Source organism: Triticum urartu, chromosome 3, assembly GCF_003073215.2.
Source record: "Triticum urartu cultivar G1812 chromosome 3, Tu2.1, whole genome shotgun sequence".
In the NCBI taxonomy this organism is placed as follows: Eukaryota; Viridiplantae; Streptophyta; class Magnoliopsida; order Poales; family Poaceae; genus Triticum; species Triticum urartu.
In genome coordinates, this window is record NC_053024.1 from 726,238,230 (window position 1) to 726,258,394 (window position 20,165).

Genomic DNA, 20,165 nt, shown 5'->3' on the forward strand with positions numbered 1-20,165 from the left:
TTGGGGAGAATATTTTTTGGGGTCTAGAGCAAGAAGTATCACTGTTGCGTTTTGATGATTGGAAAGGAGATTATGTGAGAATAGAAGATGGTGAACAGATTGTTGTAGAAATCGATCGGCAAAACGGCTGGACAAGCAAACGGGCTAATTTTTTTGCTGAGCTCGTTGATTTGAACATTTTTTTCGAACGTTGGATATGTGCCATCACAATTGGCTGCCCAGATGGTAGATGATGATTGGGCTACACAGAGGCTATTGATTCCCATGTGTACTGAACTTACAGTAATAGCCGAAGAGGGACATGTGACTGGAACTGAAACTGAAACTGCAGCAACTGTTGATTGGAATGTAGTTGAATTAGATGAGCCTACTGATTTGGTCATTGCACCAATGCCTTACATTGAGATGGCCAAACTTTTTGGCATTCCAGTCAATGACAGAGATAAGCAGGAGAGGGGCGAATCTAGTTTGCCTGCTAATGCTGATGAAGAAGTAGATGGACAATTGATGGAACAAGCTGCAGATGAAGTAGATGATGCACATGATGATGAGCTGGTGCATGTGTATGACAAAGAAAACCCTGTCATTGAAGTAGGCAAGTTGTTTCGAAGCATGAAGGAGTTTAGAATGTGTTTCAAGACTTATGCAGTGAAACATGAGTTTGATGCCAAGACTGTTTGGACTGATAGAAAGAAGTTTTATGCGAGGTGCAGAGGATTTGATGGTAGTGTGAAGCCTTGCAAGTGGTACATATCTGCTAGACTGCAACCGGATGGAAGTACTGTCAGGGTTAACCAAATCCCCAATCAACATACTTGTATTACAAGTTCACAGAGAGTATCAACCATGACATCACAACTTTGGGTTGTAGAAAAGATCACCCCAATTTTAGCCAAAACACCAAACACTACTGCCAAGAAACTCAAAGTAGACTTGGAAAAGATATACCCCATTAAACTGAAATATACCACAGTGTGGAAGGCAAAACAAAGGGCAATGAAAAAGTTATATGGTGATTGGGCAAATACATTTAGGATGCTTTACAACTTCAAAGCAGAGGTGGAAAAGAGGTCACCTGGCAGTGTTGTGGAGATAGATACAGAGGTATCAGCCGAAGGTGAAGTCAAGTTCTCCAAGTTTTTTATGGGTTTGAAGCCTTGCATCGATGGGTTCAAAGCAGGGTGCCATCCATATTTGAGCATAGACTCATCATTTTTTACAGGCAAGTGGAATGGTCAGTTGGCAGCATGCAATGCTCCAGATGGACACAACTGGATGTTTCCTATTGCGGTTGGCTTGTTTCAGTCAGAAACAGAGGCTTCATGGACATGGTTCATGATCCAGTTGAAAAGATGCCTAGGGCCAGTGTCACCTTTGGCTATACACACAAATGCATGTAAGGGGCTTGAAATTCAGTGAAAAATGTTTTCCCATATGCTGAGCAGAGGGAGTGCTTCGATCATTTGTGGATGAATTTGATCAAAAAATTTAGAGAAGAAGAATTTGGGCGCATGTGGCCAGCAGCAAGATCTTACACTAGACAGACACACAAATATCATCTTGATAAGATAATGGCAGCATGTGATGAGTTTGGTCCATGGCTGAACACCTAGCATTCTTTGTTATGGTACAGGTCAGCATTCAACACTGCCATCAAGTGTGACCACATCAACAACAATTTGGCAGAGAGTTTCAACAACAAGGTGATGGAGTTAAAAGATTTGCCTCTGTAAGACATGGTTGACCAAATCAGGATCATGCTCATGCGGTTGTGGAAATTGAGAAGAAGGATAGGTGATTGTATGCAAGGTGATAAGCTTCCGGCAGTGGTACAACAGGTGGTCAATAGGAGCAGATGTCTTTCACATTTGTTTGTTGAAAAATCTTCACCTTGGGGTGCTGAAGTTAGAGATAACAAAACTGAAAGGAGACATGTTGTTAACACTGAATTGCATGATTGCACTTTCCTCGAGTGGCAACACACTGGTAAACCATGTGAGCATGCCATTCTCTTCGTAGCATCCCAACAGAAGATAAATATGCACCCATATTTGCATGAATATTATTCGGTAGCAAGATTCAAAGCTGCATATGCTACTCCAATTCCAGCACTTATAGATCAGTCTCAGTGGCCTAAAGTGGACATTGAATTTTCCATGTGTCCTCCCTTGACGAAAAGAAAGGCTGGCAGGCCTAAACAGAGTAGATTCAAGGCATGGTTTGAGAATGGTGCGAGTAGTAAGAAGGGAAAGAAAGATGGAAAGCCAAAAAGGGCCCAAAAAGGTAACAAAAACATATGCAAGTTGTGCCAGGAACTTGGGCACAGAGTGGGATCTGTCAAATGCCGTTACACTCCTGAGAAGCCAAAGTATGTTCTTGTTTATTTGTCTGTGTTTTGATTTGGTGCTTTTTTCCAATTACTATATCTATAACATTTTCCCAATGGCCAGAAGGAAGCGAACAAGTCAGCCCCTTGTTGTTGAACAGTGTTGGCCAACAAAAAAAAGCAAGAGTCAATGGCGGTAGAAAGAAGAGAAGTGTGCCTGAGCCTGAGCAGACTGAAGAAAATCCTACTGCAGTCAACATTCAGACTGAAGAAAATGATGTGGAGGTGCACACCGAAGAAGCTGAAATTGCAGTCAACATTCTGACTGAAGAAACTGCTCTCGAGGTTGAAACTGAACCTGAGCGTGTCGAGGTTCATACTGAAGAAACCCATGTTGAGGTACACACCGAAGAAACTCAAACTGCTGTCAACATTGAGACTGAAGACACTGATCACGAGGGTGTTGGCGAGGTGTTGAAAAGACCGGTGAAGAAAACCAAGATGATCAGTGAACTTTTGTGTAGTAGAACCAATAACAAGAAGTGCTAAGGAGAAGAAGGGCACACGATGTGGTAGGAAAAGGTAGAACAGAGAACAGTTTGAAAATTTGGGGCATGTAATAATATTTGTAACTTGGTGCGTACTGGTAGTCACTATGTATCCCCGTATTTCTATTCGAACTTGTCTGTTGCTACCTTGTCTAAACCAGCCAAATAAAGTTCAAATTTAAATTCAAATTTGGGCTCAAATTTGAATTAGGGATGGGCTATTGATGTTTTAATGCTATCTAAAGTACCTCAACTGAAATATGTTTGCTTGCTGATCATTCCGAGCCCTTTTGGTAAGTTGAACTCATAGTCATGAAAAGTGTGTCTCAAATGACCTCTAAAGTCTCACTATTCTACCTATATAGTGTAAATCTAAAGTCTCACTATTCTACCTATATAGTGTAAATCTAAAGTCTCACTATTTATTAAATTAATTTTTATTATTTTCTTTTTTTTTGAAAAAACAAGGTTTAATAGAAAATTATATATAAAACAAGTTTAAAACATGAAAATGAGAAAAGTAAGTTAAGATCTTTCTTAGCCAATCCAAAATGAAGTTTTGTTGAGGTTTTCACACTTTTCATTTTCAAAACCCCACCTACTCTCGGGTGCCCACTACTCTCTCCCTTGAACTCCATACTACATTGCTCGAGGAATGACAATTTTGTGAAGGATTTTTCGTAAAAATGTAAGTAAACCATATTTATATTATTTTTTTCTCGTTACTATACGACATAATAAGACTATGTGCGCAAGTTTTATATATTTTTGATTTTTTTTGAATTAATTATACTCAACCCTAATCAGTCAAAACCCCTCAAAAACCCGCACACTACCGGGTCGACGATCTTTGTGCGTGGACTGTTGAGATCAGGCGCTAGGGTTAGCTACAATGTGTATCGATCCGCATGAGACGCGGTGATTGGTTGAATCAGTGGGGTTTGGATCGGCCTCTCTCGTTGGGGCATCAGGACCGTTCATTTGAATCCAAGATCAAGAGTTGACGCGGTGCATGGACCAAGCCTACGCAGTGCCCTTTCCATCGTTGCATACATTCCCGTGCATACCCGCAGCATGCATGCCCACCCGCAGAACTGCGCCCGTGCGTTGCATGCATGCCCTCGACGTAGCCCTGCGCCGCCACCCCTATCGACACAGTAAGCTGACGCATGCCTACCATTAGAACCGATGCAGCGTCGCATCAAAGCATGCACCCGGCCACAATGCAGCAGCCCGATGAAGACAACCAAAAAGCCAACGCTGCATGGCGTGATGTACATGGCGTTCTTCTCTTTGAGGACGCAATACTGGCATGGGGTATCGATGTGGGTATCGATGCAGTTCAAATGGCGTGCTTCCCGTTAGAAGATGGGCAAATGAAGGCGTCCATTATTGTCACGTCTCCCATCTACCAAATTGATGGGAAAAAGAATGCACGGGCGGCACACACAGAGAACCCAGGTAAGGCGTGTCCCCTTGACCCACGACGGCACAGACGCGTGCGTGAGCCCACCCCCCTTGACCCGCGACCGATGGCACAGAAGGATCGCAACCTGTTTCCCATGCTCGTGTACACACTTTCATGGGGCGTGTTGGGGAACGTAGTAATTTCAAAAAAAATTCCTACGCACACGCAAGATCATGGTGATGCATAGCAACGAGGGGAGAGTGTAATCTACGTACCCTTGTAGACCGACAGCGGAAGCGTTATGACAACGCGGTTGATGTAGTCGTACGTCTTCACGGCCCGACCGATCAAGCACCGAAACTATGGCACCTCCGAGTTCTAGCACACGTTCAGCTCGATGACGATACCCGGACTCCGATCCAGCAAAGTGTCGGGGAAGAGTTCCGTCAGCACGACGGCATGGTGACGATGTTGATGTACTACCGTCGGAGGGCTTCACCTAAGCAGCGCTACAATATTATCAAGGATTATGGTGGAAGGGGGCACCGCACACGGCTAAGAATATGATCACGTGGATCAACTTGTGTGTCTAGGGGTGCCCCCTGCACCCGTATATAAAGGAGCAAGGGGAGGAGGCCGGCCGGCCCCTATGGCGTGCCAAGGAGGAGACCTCCTCCTAGTAGGAGTAGGACTCCTACTAGGAGGGGGAAAGAAGTGGGGAGGGAGAAGGAAAGGGGGGCGCCGTCCCCCCTCTCCTAGTCCAATTCGGACCAGGGGGGAGGAGGCGCGCGGCTCACCTTTGGCTGCCCCTCTCTCTCTCCACTAAGGCCCATATGGCCCATTACTTCTCCCGGGGGGGTTCCGGTAACCCTCCCGCTCTCCGGTTTTCTCCGAAATCACCCGGAACACTACCGTGTCCGAATATAGCCGTCCAATATATCAATCTTTATGTCTCGACCATTTCGAGACTCCTCGTCATGTCCGTGATCACATCCGGGACTCCGAACTAACTTCGGTACATCAAAACTTATAAACTCATAATATAACTGTCATCGAAACCTTAAGCGTGCGGACCCTACGGGTTCGAGAACAATGTAGACATGACCGAGACACGTCTCCGGTCAATAACCAATAGCGGAACCTGGATGCTCATATTGGCTCCTACATATTCTACGAATATCTTTATCGCTCAGACCGCATAACAACATACGTTGTTCCCTTTGTCATCGGTATGTTACTTGCCCGAGATTCGATCGTCGGTATCTCAATACCTAGTTCAATCTCGTTACCGGCAAGTCTCTTTACTCGTTTCGTAATACATCATCTCGCAACTAACTCATTAGTTGTAATGCTTGCAAGGCTTATGTGATGTGCATTACCGAGACGGCCCAGAGATACCTCTCCGACAATCGGAGTGACAAATCCTAATCTCGAAATACGCCAACCCAACATTCACCTTTGGAGACACCTGTAGAGCTCCTTTATAATCACCCAGTTACGTTGTGACGTTTGGTAGCACACAAAGCGTTCCTCTGGTAAACGGGAGTTGCATAATCTAATAGTCATAGGAACATGTATAAGTCATGAAGAAAGCAATAGCAACATACTAAACGATCGGGTGCTAAGCTAATGGAATGGGTCATGTCAACCACATCATTCTTCTAATGATGTGATCCCATTAATCAAATGACAACACATGTCTATGGTTAGGAAACATAACCATCTTCGATTAACGAGCTAGTCAAGTAGAGGCATACTAGTGACGTTTGGTTTGTCTATGTATTCACACAAGTATTATGTTTCCGGATAATACAATTCTAGCATGAATAATATACATTTATCATGATGTAAGGAAATAAAATAATAACATTATTATTGCCTCTAGGGCATATTTCCTTCAGTCTCCCACTTGCACTAGAGTCAATAATCTAGATTACAGAGTAATGATTCTAACACCCATGGAGCTTTGGTGTTGATCATGTTTTTCTCGTGGAAGAGGCTTAGTCAACGGGTCTGCTACATTCAGATCGGTATGTATCTTGCAAATCTCTATGTCTCCCACCTGTACTAGATCCCGGATGGAGTTGAAGCGTCTCTTGATGTGCTTGGTTCTCTTGTGAAATCTGGATTCCTTTGCCAAGGCAATTGCACCAGTATTGTCACAAAAGATTTTCATTGGACCCGATGCACTAGGTATGACACCTAGATCGGATACGAACTCCTTCATCCAGACTCCTTCGTTTGCTGCTTCGGAAGCAGCTATGTACTCCGCTTCACATGTAGATCCCGCCACAACGCTTTGTTTAGAACTGCACCAACTAACAGCTCCACCGTTTAATGTAAACACGTATCCGGTTTGCGATTTAGAATCGTCCGGATCAGTGTCAAAGGTTGCATCAACGTAACCATTTACGATGAGCTCTTTGTCACCTCCATATATGAGAAACATATCCTTAGTCCTTTTCAGGTATTTCAGGATGATCTTGACCGCTGTCCAGTGATCCACTCCTGGATTACTTTGGTACCTCCCTACTAGACTTATAGCAAGACACACATCAGGTCTGGTACACAGCATTGCATACATGATAGAGCCTATGGCTGAAGCATAGGCAACATCTTTCATTTTCTCTCTATCTTCTGCATTGGTCGGACTTTGAGTCTTACTCAATTTCACACCTTGTAACACAGGCAAGAATCCTTTCTTTGCTTGATCCATTTTGAACTTTTTCAAAACTTTGTCAAGGTATGTGCTTTGTGAAAGTCCAATTAAGCATCTCGATCTGTCTCTATAGATCTTGATGCCCAATATGTAGGCAGCTTCACCGAGGTCTTTCATTGAAAAACTTTTATTCAAGTATCCTTTTATGCTATCCAGAAATTCTATATCATTTCCGATTAGTAATATGTCATCTACATATAATATCAGAAATGCTACATAGTTCCCACTCACTTTCTTGTAAATACAGACTTCTCCAAAAGTCTATATAAAACCAAATGCTTTGATCACACTATCAAAGCGTTTATTCCAACTCCGAGAGGCTTGCACAAGTCCATAAATGGATCGCTAGAGCTTGCACACTTTGTTAGCTCCCTTTGGATCGACAAAACCTTCCAGCTGCATCATATACAACTCTTCTTGCAGAAATCCATTCAGGAATGCAGTTTTGACATCCATTTGCCAAATTTCATAATCATAAAATGCGGAAATTGCTAACATGATTCGGACAGACTTAAGCATCGCTACGGGTGAGAAGGTCTCATCGTAGTCAATCCCTTGAACTTGCCGAAAACCTTTTGCGACAAGTCAAGCTTTGTAGACAGTAATATTACCGTCAGCGTCAGTCTTCTTCTTGAAGATCCATTTATTCTCAATCACTTGCCGATCATTGGGCAAGTCAACCGAAGTCCATACTTTGTTCTCATACATGGATCCCATCTCAGATTTCATAGCTTCAAGCCATTTGGCGGAATCTGGGCTCACCATCGCTTCTTCATAGTTCGTAGGTTCATCATGATCTAATAGCATGACTTCCAGAACAGGATTACCGTACCACTCTGGCGCGGATCTTACTCTGGTTGATCTATGAGGTTCAGTAGTATCTTGTTCTGAAGTTTCATGATCATTATCATTAGCTTCCTCACTAATTGGTGTAGTTGTCACAGAAACTGGTTTTTGTGATGTACTACTTTCCAATAAGGGAGTAGGTACGGTTACCTCGTCAAGTTCCACTTTCCTCCCACTCACTTCTTTCGAGAGAAACTCCTTCTCTAGAAAGGATCCATTCTTAGCAACGAATGTCTTGCCTTTGGATCTATGATAGAAGGTGTACCCAACTGTCTCCTTTGGGTATCCTATGAAGACACATTTCTCCGATTTGGGTTTGAGCTTATCAGGTTGAAGCTTTTTCACATAAGCATCACAGCCCCAAACTTTCAGAAACGACAACTTTGGTTTCTTGCCAAACCACAGTTCATAAGGCGTCGTCTCAACGGATTTTAATGGTGCCCTATTTAACGTGAATGCGGCCGTCTCTAGAGCATATCCCCAAAACGATAGCGGTAAATCAGTAAGAGACATCATAGATCGCACCATATTTAGTAAAGTACGATTACGACGTTCGGACACACCATTACGCTGTGGTGTTCCGGGTGGCGTGAGTTGTGAAACTATTCCACATTGTTTCAAATGTACACCAAACTCGTAACTCAAATATTCTCCTCCACGATCAGATCGTAGGAATTATATTTTCTTGTTACGATGATTTTCAACTTCACTCTGAAATTCTTTGTACTTTTCAAACGTTTCAGACTTATGTTTCATTAAGTAGATATACCCATATCTGCTTAAGTCATCTCTGAAGGTGAGAAAATAACGATATCCGCCACGAGCCTCAACATTCATCGGACCACATACATCTGTATGTATGATTTCCAACAAATCTGTTGCTCTCTCCATAGTACCGGAGAATGGTGTTTTTTTCATCTTACCCATAAGGCACGGTTCGCATGTACCAAGTGATTCATAATCAAGTGGTTCCAAAAGCCCATCATTATGGAGTTTCTTCATGCGCTTTACACCGATATGACCCAAATGGCAGTGCCACAAATAAGTTGCACTATCATTATCAACTCTGCATCTTTTGGCTTCAACATTATGAATATGTGTGTCACTACTATCGAGATTTAATAAGAATAGACCACTCTTTAAGGGTGCATGACCATAAAAGATATTACTCATATAAATAGAACAACCATTATTCTCTGATTTAAATGAATAACCGTCTCGCATCAAACAAGATCCAGATATAATGTTCATGCTTAACGCTGGCACCAAATAACAATTATTTAGGTCTAATACTAATCCCGAAGGTAGATGTAGAGGTAGCGTGCCGACTGCGATCACATCGAATTTGGAACCATTTCCCACGCGCATCGTCACCTCGTCCTTAGCCAATCTTCGCTTAATCCGTAGTCCCTGTTTTGAGTTGCAAATATTAGCAACAGAACCAGTATCAAATACCCAGGTGCTACTGCGAGCATTAGTAAGGTATACATCAATAACATGTATATCACATATACCTTTGTTCACCTTGCCATCCTTCTTATCCGCCAAATACTTGGGGCAGTTCCGCTTCCAGTGACCAGTCTGCTTGAAGTAGACGCACTCAGTTTCAGGCTTAGGTCCAGGTTTGGGTTTCTTCTCTTGAGTAGAAACTTGCTTGCTATTCTTTTTGAAGTTCCCCTTCTTCTTCCCTTTGCCCTTTTTCTTGAAACTAGTGGTCTTATTGACCATCAACACTTGATGCTCCTTCTTGATTTCTACCTCCGCAGCTTTCAGCATTGCGAAGAGCTCGGGAATAGTCTTATTCATCCCTTGCATATTATAGTGCATCACGAAGCTCTTGTAGCTTGGTGGCAGTGATTGGAGAATTCTGTCAATGACGCAATCAACTGGAAGATTAACTCCCAATTGAATCAAGTGATTATTATACCCAGACATTTTGAGTACATGCTCACTGACAGAACTGTTCTCCTCCATCTTGCAGCTATAGAACTTATTGGAGACTTCATATCTATCAATTCGGGCATTTGCTTGAAATATTAACTTCAACTCCTGGAACATCTCATATGCTCCATGAAGTTCAAAACGTCGTTGAAGTCCCGATTCTAAGCCGTAAAGCATGGCACACCGAACTATCGAGTAGTCATCAGCTTTGCTCTGCCAGACGTTCATAATATCTGGTGTTGCTCCAGCAGCAGGCCTGGCACCCAGCAGTGCTTCCAGGACATAATTCTTCTGTGCAGCAATGAGGATAATCCTCAAGTTACGGACTCAGTCCGTGTAATTGATACCATCATCTTTCAACTTTGCTTTCTCATGGAACGCATTAAAATTCAACGGAACAACAGCACGGGCCATCTATCTACAATCAAACATAAACACGCAAGATACTATCAGGTACTAAGTTCATGATAAATTTAGATTCAATTAATCATATTACTAAAGAACTCCCACTTAGATAGACATCCCTCTAATCCTCTAAGTGATTACGTGATCCAAATCAACTAAACCATGTCCGATCATCACGTGAGATGGAGTAGTTTCATTGGTGAACATCGCTATGTTGATCATATCTACTATATGATTCACGCTTGACCTTTCGGTCTCTGTGTTCCGAGGCCATATCTGTATATGCTTGGCTCGTCAAGTATAACCTGAGTATTCTGCGTGTGCAACTGTTTTGCACACGTTGTATTTGAACGTAGAGCCTATCACACCCAGTCATCACGTGGTGTCTCAGCACGAAGAACTTTCGCAACGGTGCATACTCAGGGAGAACACTTCTTGATAATTAGTGAGAGATCATCTTAAAATGCTACCGTCAATCAAAGCAAGATAAGATGCATAAAAGATAAACATCACATGCAATTAATATAAGTGATATGATATGGCCATCATCATCTTATGCTTGTGATCTCCATCTTCGAAGCACCGTCGTGATCACCATCGTCACCGGCGCGACACCTTGATCACCATCGTAGCATCGTTGTCGTCTCGCCAATCTTATGCTTCCACGACTATCGCTACCGCTTAGTGGTAAAGTAAAGCATTACAGCGCAATTGCATTGCATACAATAAAGCGACAACCATATGGCTCCTGCCAGTTGCCGATAACTTGGTTACAAAACATGATCATCTCATACAATAAAAATTAGCATCATGTCTTGACCATATCACATCACAACATGCCCTGCAAAAACAAGTTAGACGTCCTCTACTTTGTTGTTGCAAGTTTTACGTGGCTGCTACGGGCTTAAGCAAGAACCAATCTTACCTACGCATCAAAACCACAACGATAGTTTGTCAAGTTGGTGCTGTTCTAGCACACGTTCAGCTCGATGACGATCCCCGGACTCCGATCCAGCAAAGTGTTGGGGAAGAGTTCCGTCAGCACGACGGCGTGGTGACGATCTTGATGTACTACCGTCGCAGGGCTTCGCCTAAGCACCACTACAATATTATCGAGGATTATGGTGGAAGGGGGCACCGCACACGGCTAAGAATATGATCACGTGGATCAACTTGTGTGTCTAGGGGTGCCCCCTGCCCCCATCTATAAAGGAGTAAGGGGAGGAGGCCGGCCGGCCCCTATGGCATGCCAAGGACGAGACCTCCTCCTAGTAGGAGTAGGACTCCTACTAGGAGGGGGAAAGAAGTGGGGAGGGCGAAGGAAAGGGGGGCGCCGCCCCCCCTCTCCTAGTCCAATTCGGACCAGGGGGAGGAGGCGCGCGGCCCACCTTTGGCTGCCCCTCTCTCTCTCCACTAAGGCCCGTATGGCCCATTACTTCTCCTCGGGGGGGTTCCGGTAACCCTCCGGCTCTCCGGTTTTCTCCGAAATCACCCGAAACACTTCCGGTGTCCGAATATAGCCATCCAATATATCAATCTTTATGTCTCGACCATTTTGAGACTCTTCATCATGTCCGTGATCACATCCGGGACTCCGAACTAACTTCAGTACATCAAAACTTATAAACTCATAATATAACTGTCATCGAAACCTTAAGCGTGCGGACCCTACGGGTTCGAGAACAATGTAGACATGACAGAGACACGTCTCCGGTCAATAACAAATAGCGGAACCTGGATGCTCATATTGGCTCCTACATATTCTACGAAGATCTTTATTGGTCAGACCGCATACCAACATACGTTGTTCCCTTTGTCATGGGTATGTTACTTGCCCGAGATTCGATCGTCGGTATCTCAATACCTAGTTCAATCTCGTTACCGGCAAGTCTCTTTACTCGTTTCATAATACATCATCTCGCAACTAACTCATTAGTTGTAATGCTTGCAAGGCTTATGTGATGTGCATTACCGAGAGGGCCCAGAGATACCTCTCCGACAATCGGAGTGACAAATCCTAATCTCGAAATACGCCAACCCAACATTCACCTTTGGAGACACCTGTAGAGCTCCTTTATAATCACCCAGTTACGTTGTGATGTTTGGTAGCACACAAAGTGTTCCTCCGGTAAACGGGAGTTGCATAATCTCATAGCCATAGGAACATGTATAAGTCATGAAGAAAGCAATAGCAACATACTAAACGATCGGGTGCTAAGCTAATGGAATGGGTCATGTCAACCACATCATTCTCCTAATGATGTGATCCCATTAATCAAATGACAACACATGTCTATGGTTAGGAAACATAACCATCTTCGATTAACGAGCTAATCAAGTAGAGGCATACTAGTGACGTTTGGTTTGTCTATGTATTCACACAAGTATTATGTTTCCGGATAATACAATTCTAGCATGAATAATACACATTTATCATGATGTAAGGAAATAAAATAATAACATTATTATTGCCTCTAGGGCATATTTCCTTCAGGGCGCCACCAAACGCCGCCCGCCCACTAATTCTACGGGGTGAAACCACGTCGCACTTGGGCTATTTAAGCCAGGCACTATCGTCTTCCTCTCCCTCCTCATCCACACCCCATCCTCTACCTCCTCTATCCTCCTTCTTCCTTCTTCTCCATCAAACCCGATCGAGCCCTCGAGCCATCCCGCCACCATGCAGTACAACGCCCCCACCTATCGCTTCCCCCCAACCGTGCCGGAAAGGCTCTACCCGGTCAGAGTGTATGTAGAGAGAACCCTTAGGGTTTGGGCGATCTCGAGGTGGAGGGGCGCAAGGGAGTTAACGGAGTTCTTCCTTGCTGCCGGCTTCCGCCACCTCCCCCGCGGCTCTCCTCGGATGTACCATCTTGAGGAGGTCAACCATAACGGCGTTGTGGTTGGGCTCCTCGCCATGTTCACTAACCCTTTCGATGCTTTCCATCTCCTCGGGCGAGCGTATTGGGTTGGTTGTGAGTTCATAGCTTTCACGACCTACAATATCTTCACCGACTTCAACGGCATCTTCCCCAACAACGGCGTTATGCACATGCTCCCGTACCCCATCAACAACGGAGAGGAGTGAAGGGCGGCGCCCGGAGGAGCGAGGTGGCCCCGGAGGAGGAGTGATGAGGACATCAATACCATTGTTACACCCACAGCCCCTGCTGCTATACATACTGGACCAATTACTAGAGCTCACGCATGCCAATTGAATTATCAGATACTTTCGTTTCTTGGTAACGATTCTAATGTTCATGAGAATATGATGCTGCCTAAATTGGATACATTTGTTTTGCTTACAAATGAAGGGCCTAGCTTGGACAAGAAAGATGAACCTTGGAGCAAGTTCAAGCATGGAGATGGTGGCATGCGCAAGGGGAACAAGAACGGAGTTACAAGTGATGATTCCAGGACTCTGAAGCCACCATAATGAGTGCATGAAGCATGGGACGAAATATACAAGATGCCACTTCATAAATTTCGTCCAGAGGCTTTTCTAGGTGATGCGTCACCTTATTATTGGGCCAGGCCCATGTATTTTCAAAGTACTTAAGTATAGGCTGTTTTTAGAGTCCGTATGTGTGGGGAAACAAGAGTTACGGTTGGTTTCGGACCCCTCCACCAAGGGCCACGAAATTCCTCCTCTCTCCTCCATATATACAGCCCTTAGGGCATCGTTTAGACTTTGGGTTTTGTTTAGATTAAAAGTTCGCCATAGCTGCAACTTCGCGTACTTCGTTTGTGTCCAATGACCAGACCAAGACATCACAGAACCCCACCTTGATCAATAAAGCTTTCATCTTATATTCGCAATATCCAGATTGCAATCTCAGTTTCTTGCTTGTTCTTCGTTTGCTCGCAGGAAACAGACCCTCGTGGTCAGGTTGATCGTGCTTCGGCATGGTCAATAACCCTCGAAAGTTGGTTTAGCGATTGCTAAGGCGCGACGTCTCGCATGTTCGTAGTCGAATCGTCAAGGTCGACTCCCACACAAAATGATAGCCACCATCTCATCGAAACATCGGGACACCTTCACCTCTATCAAGTGGTATCAGATTTCCAGGTTGCTCGGTGAGATTTTACAGTTTTTCGTAGTTTAGATCGAGTCTGTTCTTCGTACCTATAGTCCATGAAAAAGCCAAAAAAAATTAGGGTTAGTTCATCCTATCCGAACCAATCTGAGCCTATGCATAATCTTTTTTGTATTTGCTTTGTGGAATTTGCGGTTGCGTCGTTGTGTCAAGTTGCTGGTCTTAGCGTCTAGTCCTGTTCACAGGTTGTCACGTCGCCGCTGCCATATATCACCACCGCATCATCATCATCACTGCTTCCATATACGCCACCACATATCCGCCGCCATCACGCCAATCCGAGTCCACCTGCAACATTAATCCGCCACTAGTCCGATTTCCACCAGTTTCATCGCCGCCACCAATCCGAGATTCCACCAGATTCATCTCCGCCACCAGTCCGAGTCCAGTATTTGTTGCTTTGTTTTCGAGTTCCAGATCACGCGATACTCCGAGTCGTGACAGAGTAGGACTCCCCAACTTGCGAGCCACCCGCAGAAGAAAAATAGTTCCAAACTCACAAAAAAAATTTCTGGCTAGGCAGTTTTTAGACCATTTGTAGACTTTTTCGAAAAAAATTTGTTGAGGAGGAAAAAAAAAGAGGGAAAAAAGTGCAAAAAAAAGTGAAAAAAAGAAAAAAAAACAGAGCTTGCTCCTCCCTTGTTTACGTGCAGTGCCGTGATTTTGTTAGTGTTCTAGGCTCGCGTCTCTAGCATGATCTAGCCTAGGACCAGCACAGTACCGTCGTTGAGCGTTTATTCAACTTTGCATCTCTGAATTGATTATTGCTGACCCTTTTTGCTACCATATTATAAGCCTTCCCAGCTCCACATACATCTACGTCGTGCGTTTGACTCTCCCTGGTAATCGCTCTATCCAAGCTTTGAGAGTTTTGACTACGACGGTTGCCAATCATCGACTGCTGCTGGGTAAGAACTGGTAAGAATCTGAGATTTGCCTGACGGATTTGTGACATACACCACCACCTTTTGTTAGTAGTCTGTAGGATCATATTCTTGTGTGTTTCTATTGTTGCTAACCATGGCAGGATCACAAGCCGACGAGACCGACTGGGAGAACCTGACGAATAAGGAGTTGCATGATAAATTTCAGCAAATGATGAGTGGACAGTTGCAAGATGTGCTAAACAGATTTGACGAGGCCATGGAGAAGATAGATGGCATGGAGAAGACGTTCGAAACAAAGCTCGATAACAAGTTTAATGAGTTGCTCACGAGTCTTCCACCACCACCACCGGCTGCCCCTAATGCACCTCTCCAACAACAACAACAACGCCGCTTTCAAAATCAAGTGGGACAAGCACAACGCGTTCCCGTTGACCCTGGGAAAATTTCTGGTGCCGCTGTTGATGCTTCTGCTGCTCCTGCTGCTACTGCAAAGGTGGAGGACCATTACGAGGATGAGGTTGACCAAAATCAGAACTACGTGCAACCACCAGCACCACCACCACCAGGTCGTCCTCATGCATATCATCGCAATGGTAGGGCTGCACCACCACCTGAGGTACATGACCATCTTCCTAAACTAAAATTGAATATTCCACCATTTGAGGGTAGATATGTTCCTGATATATATATCTTACTTGGGAGTTAGAAACTGAACAACGATTTACATGTTTACAATATCCTGAGGAGAGACGTGTTCTTGCTGCTGTTTGTGCTTTCACTAGCTTTGCATGTGTTTGGTGGTCTGAACATTGTAGATTATATCCTATTCCAGCTACTTGGGCTGCTTTGAAAACTGCTATGCGTACTCGTTGGGTTCCACCATATTATTAATGTGAATTACTTCAAAAATTGCAGCGTTTAAGACAAGGAAAAAATTCTGTACAACAATATTATCAGGAATTACAAACTGGCATGATTAGATGTGGTATTGTTGAGGAGAATGAAGCTATGCTTGCACGTTTTATGGGTGGATTAAATAGAGAGATTCAGACCATCCTAGAGTATAAGGAGTATACTAATATCACTCGTTTATTCCATCTTGCTTGTAAAGCTGAACGTGAAGTGCAGGATCGACAGGGATTAGCGTGAACTAACTTTTCTGCAGGTCGATCTTCATCATGGACACCACGTGCATCCTCTACTTCCACTCCACCAGCACCTCCATCAGGTGCCACCTCTAGCCGTGATACCAGAAAGCAGGCACAACCACCACTATCTGCCAAGAGCACACCCGCTGGACCTGCGTAGAGCTCTTCTTCTTCCATGGCATCAACAGGGCACACAAGTGATATTATTTGTCGTCGTTGTAAGGGAAGGGGACATTTTGTGAGATAATGCCAATCTCAGTGTGTGATGATTGCTACTGAGGATGGTGGGTATGACTCCGCTAGTGACTATGATGAGGAGACTTTGGCTCTTATTACACGTGAAGAACATGGTGGAGATGATTCTGATCATGGGACGCAATACATGGCTCCTGAAAATGCTGACAGGTATGTATGTTTAGTTGCTCAACGTGTTTTGAGTGTGCAGGTCACACAAGCTGAGCAAAATCAAAGGCATAATTCGTTCCATACAAAGGGAGTTGTGAAGGAACGTTCTGTTCGCGTCATCATAGATGGAGGGAGCTGCAACAACTTGGCTAGCATGGAGATGGTGGAGAAGCTATCTCTCACCACAAGACCACATCCACATCCTTACAACATCCAATGGTTCAACAAGAGCGGCAAGGTTAAGGTAACACGTACTGTTCGTGTGCATTTTAGTATCGCTACATATGCTGATTATGTTGATTGTGATGTGGTACCTATGCACGCATGTTCCTTATTACTTGGTAGACCATGGCAATTTGATAAAAATTCTGTACACCATGGTAGAAACAATCAGTATACTCTTGTTCATAAGGATAAAAATATTACTTTGCTTCCTATGACTCCTGATTCTATTTTGAAAGATGATATTAATAGAGCTAATAAAGCAAAACAGGAGAATAATAAGAGTGAAAATTAGATTGTGGCAAAAGAATTTGAGAAACAAATGAAGCCTAATAATAAACCATCTAGTGTTGCTTCTGAAATTAATTTGAAAAGTGCATGTTTACATGCCACCAAATCTGATATTGATGATCTAGATTTTAGCAAATCTGTTTGTTGTGCTTTTGTGTGCAAAGAGGCATTATTTTCATTCGAGGACGTGCCTTCCTTTTTGCCTCCTGCTGTCACTAACATTTTGCAGGAGTTCGCTGACGTCTTTCCATAAGACGTGCCACCGGGATTACCACCTATTCGAGGGATTGAGCATCAAATTGACTTAATTCCCGGTGCATCATTACCCAACCGTGCGCCATACCGTACCAATCCAGAGGAGACGAAGAAGATTATGCGTCAAGTACATGAGCTGCTTGACAAAGGTTATATCCATGAATCCCTTAGTCCTTGTGCTGTTCCTATCATTTTAGTGCCGAAAAAGGATGGTACGTCACGTATGTGTGTTGATTGTAGAGGCATTAATAATATTACTATTCGTTATCGTCATCCTATTCCTAGGCTAGACGACATGCTTGATGAATTGAGTGGCTCTACAATATTCTCCAAAGTTGATTTGCGTAGTGGATACCATCAAATTCGTATGAAATTGGGAGATGAATGGAAAACGGCATTTAAAACTAAGTTTGGTTTATATGAGTGGTTAGTCATGCCTTTTGGGTTAACTAATGCACCTAGTACTTTCATGAGACTAATGAACGAAGTTTTACGTGCTTTCATTGGACGATTTGTGGTAGTCTATTTTGATGATATACTGATTTATAGCAAATCTTTGGAGAAACATTTGGAACATTTACGTGCTGTTTTTATTGCTCTACGTGATGCACGTTTGTTTGGTAACCTTGGAAAGTGCACCTTTTGCACCGACCGAGTATCTTTTCTTGGCTATGTTGTTACTCCACAGGGAATTGAAGTTGATAAAGCCAAGATTGAAGCTATTGAGAGTTGGCCGTAGCACAAAACGGTCACAAGTGAGGAGTTTCCTTAGCCTCACTGGTTTCTATAGGCGTTTTGTGAGAGATTTCAGCACCATTGCTGCACCTCTCAACGAGCTTACAAAGAAGGATGTGCCTTTTGTTTGGGGTACCGCACAGGAAGAAGCCTTCACGGTATTGAAAGATAAGTTGACACATGCTCCTTTACTCGAACTTCCTAATTTCAATAAGACTTTTGAGCTTGAATGTGATGCTAGTGGAATTGGATTAGGAGGTGTGTTATTAGAACATGGCAAACCTGTTGCATACTTTTCTGAAAAATTGAGTGGGCCTAGTCTGAACTATTCTACTTATGATAAAGAATTATATGCTCTTGTTCGGACCTTAGAAACATGGCAACATTATTTATGGCCCAAGGAATTTGTTATACATTCTGATCATGAATCTTTGAAACACATTAAAAGTCAAGCAAAACTGAACAGTAGACATGCTAAATTGGTTGAATTCATTGAGACTTTCCCTTATGTCATTAAACACAAGATGGGTAAAGAAAATGTTATTGCTGATGCATTGTCTCGTCGTTATACTTTTCTTTCACAACTTGACTTTAAAATATTTGGTTTGGAGACCACCAAAGATCAATATGTTCATGATGTTGAATTTAAAGATGTATTGCAGAACTGTAAGGAAGGGAGAACTTGGAACAAGTTCGTTCTTAACGATGGATTTGTGTTTCGTGCTAACAAGTTATGCATTCCAGCTAGCTTGGTTCGTCTTTTGTTGTTGCAGGAGGCGCATGGAGGAGGATTAATGGGACACGTTGGCGTCAAGAAGACGGAGGATATACTTGCTACACATTTCTTTTGGCCAAAGATGAGACGGGATGTTGAGCGTTTTGTTGCTCGCTGCACTACATGTCAAAAAGCTAAGTCACGACTCAATCCTCATGGTTTATATATGCCTTTGCCTGTACCTAGTGTTCCTTGGGAGGATATATCTATGGACTTTGTTTTAGGTTTACCTCGAACAAAGAAGGGGAGGGATAGCATATTTGTTGTGGTGGATAGGTTCTCGAAAATGGCACACTTTATACCATGTCATAAAAGCGATGATGCTGTTAATGTTGCTGATTTGTTCTTTCGTGAAATTATTCGCTTGCATGGTGTGCCAAATACTATTGTTTCAGATCGTGATACTAAATTTCTTAGCCACTTTTGGAGATGTTTATGGGCTAAGTTGGGGACTAAGCTGCTTTTTAGTACTACTTGTCACCCCCAAACTGATGGACAAACTGAAGTAGTCAATAGAACATTGTCAACTATGCTTAGGGCTGTTTTGAAGAATAACAAGAAAATTTGGGAAGAATGCTTGCCTCATATTGAATTTCCTTATAATCATTCATTGCATTCTACTACTAAGATGCGCCCTTTTGAAATTGTGTATGGTTTCCTACCTCGTGCACCTATTGATTTGTTGCCTATTAAATCTTCGGAGAAGGTTAATTTTGATGCTAAAGAACGTGCTGAATTGATTTTAAAAATGCATGAGTTAACTAAGGAAAACATTGAGCGTATGAATGCTAAATATAAACTAGCTGGAGATAAGGGTAGAAAACATGTTGTGTTTGCACCTGGAGATCTTGTTTGGTTACATTTGCATAAGGATAGATTTCCTAATTTGCGCAAGTCAAAGCTAATGCCACGTGCTGATGGTCCTTTTAAGGTGTTAGAGAAAATAAATGATAATGCATATAAACTTGAGCTGCCTGTAGATTTCGGTGTTAGTCCCACTTTTAACATTGCAGATTTGAAGCTTGATTTAGGTGAGGACGATGAACTTTCGTCAAGGACGACTTCATTTCAAGAAGGGGAGGATGATGAGGACATCAATACCATTGTTACACCCATAGCCCCTGCTGCTATACATACTGGACCAATTACTAGAGCTC